The sequence below is a fragment of the Marmota marmota genome, unplaced genomic scaffold (assembly GCF_001458135.2).
Source record: "Marmota marmota marmota unplaced genomic scaffold, marMar, whole genome shotgun sequence".
Classification (NCBI taxonomy): Eukaryota; Metazoa; Chordata; class Mammalia; order Rodentia; family Sciuridae; genus Marmota; species Marmota marmota.
In genome coordinates, this window is record NW_026000229.1 from 45,226,613 (window position 1) to 45,229,334 (window position 2,722).

Consider the following 2,722-nt stretch of genomic DNA (forward strand, 5'->3'; position numbering starts at 1 on the left):
GGGTTGGAATCCCTGCAGGTTGCCCCTGAGGAGGTGATGTGTGGAGATGTGAGGAAGAAGCTGCAGCTGCAATGGAGACCTCCGAGATTAAGAAATGCCAGTACCATGGAATGTCATCCTAGGAAAGCTGCAGAAATTGAGCAGAGAAAAACCAACAGAGATGCCACATGAGCAGTAACCGGCAAAGCTACAAGTCCTTTGGAGAGAACATCATGATGCCATAAGTTCCAGATGCCGGACATAGAATTAGAGGACTTGTTTGCCCAGTTGGATTTTGGTTTGCTTTGGTCCCATCCTTCTTTCTATGCCTGTATTTTTCTGAATGGAAATGTCACCTCTGTGCCTTTATATATTTGACACTTATAAATTGCTTTTGATATTTTACAGGAGCTCATGATCAGAGCTTTCCCTAAGTCTCAGGGAGACTTTGGACTTGAACTTTTGTGCAATCTTGGAACTTCAATGGGCTAATGTATTGTGCATTGTGAGATGGTCATGAGCTTTTGGGAGAGGTGAAATGTTATGGTTTAGATACGAGGTGTCCCCCAAAAGCTCATGTGTGAGACAAGGCAAGAAGGAATAAAGGTGAAATGACTGGGTTATGAGAACCTTAAACTAGTCAATGAATTAATCCCTATTGGGACTAACTGAGTGGTAACTGAAGGTGGGTAGTGTGTGGCTGGAGGAAGTGGGTCACTGGGAGTATGCCTTTGGGGTATATATTTTGAATATGGCAAGTAGAGTCTTTCTTTCTGCTTCCTGATCATCAAGTGAGCCACTTTCCTCTACCCACAGTCTTCTGTCATGATGTTCTGCCTCACTTTGATCCCTAAGGAATGGAGCTGGTGTCTATGGACTGAGACCTCTGAAACTGTGAGCCTTCAAAAAATCTTTTCCTCCTTTAAAATTGTTTTTGTCAGGTTTTTTAGTCACAGCATCAAAAAAAAGCTGACTAAAACAAAATTTGATCTAGTTTTTTATCTGTTTTCACTCTGATTCCTGCACATCATCACAGTTGCCATCTTTTGAAAAAAACAAACATAAAATATTATGTATTAAATGTTATTATAAATAGTAGACTATTTTAGACTTGGGAAACATACAGAATTAATATTTAACTTTTGAACAAAAATATTGTCTGTGAAGAATAGTAGTTTATTTCTGTTTTATTTAGTTCTCTAGCCCTTTGTAAATGTCCAGGTCTTGCAATAAATTGGAAATGCAATGTGGGGAAGAAGAATGTCTTCTCACTCCAAATCTTAGGGGGAGAAAGCTTTACAATATTTTAACAATAAGTAACTTGAGTTAGATATTTGTAAATATCCTTTGTCAGATGGGGGAATTTTTGTTCTGTGCTTTCATTTCTAAAATTCTATCATAAGCTCATATTAGATTTTATTGTTTTGCTATATTTATTGAGATGTTTGATTCTTATTAATTTTAGCATATGATTGATTTCCATTTTTTAAATTAACCTTTCACTTTAGGTATAAAATTAATCTTTTCAGAATGTAGTATTCTTATAATTTATTGTTTCAGTTTCTTGCTTTTTTAAAATTTATGTTCATGACCATTAATAGTGAATTAATTTTTCTTTCTTAACTCTTAGTGCAGTGTTTGAGTCAAATTTATGCTCAACTTTTTAGACAAGATCTCAAAAGCACAGGAAACAAAAACATAAATAGACAAATGGGATTACATTAAACTATAAAGCTTCACTGCATGTTGATGGGCATGAATAGCATATAAATTTTGGTCTTGCAGCAAAAAAGCTGACTAAGACATGGTGCCAGTATATGAGTGCTGTTTTCTGCAAGGGAACAGGATGAGGCTGTGAGTGAGCTATTGCTTTGACAAACAGGCACAGCAGGCAGAGGGAAAGCCAAACTAGAAGGAAGCAGGAGGGAGTAGGTCCTTTCCTCCTTATCAGTCTTGTAGTCACAGAGGGCTAGCCTCAGGCAGCCAAATATGAAGATATAGTTTTTGAGGTGGTCAGTAATAATTGGGACAGCAAATGATTTTATTACAACAAAAAATCATTTAACAAATACATTAAGATTTTCTGGGTTTGGTAATAGTTTTTTATAGTAAATTTCCCATTTCATATTAATTTTTAAATATTTTGTATGAAGTTCTACATATATTATTCTATAATATATGTAAGGATTAAAGCTTATGTAGAATGGTATTCTTTTTCATTCCTGACTTTGAGTATTTGTGCCTTGTTCCTTTCTTTCTTGATCAGTCTTGTTAATGTTTTATCAATTTTGATTGTCTTGAAGTAATGAACTGGTTTTGTTGATACATTGAATTCTATTTTTCCAGGCAAAAAGTTTTTATTTTAAAGATAGTTTAATTTTTAATTAAAACATATTTTCTTTAAGAAACTTAATTATTTTATTAATAATACATTATTTGTACCACTTCACTGTGTCATTTCCATAAATGCATATCTGGTACCTTGATCATGTCCTTCTACCCTTTCTTTCCCACCTTTCAATCCCTTTCTCCTCCAATCCATGGACCCTTTTCAGATTTTTTTAAAATTTCTGAACATGAAAGAAAACATGTGATACTTGTCTTTCTGTGTCTGACTTCTTTTATTTAATGTGACATCCTCCTATTCCATCCATTTTGCTATGAAGAATGTGATTTCATTCTTCCTAATGGCTGAATTTTATATATATATATATATATATATATATATATATATATATATATA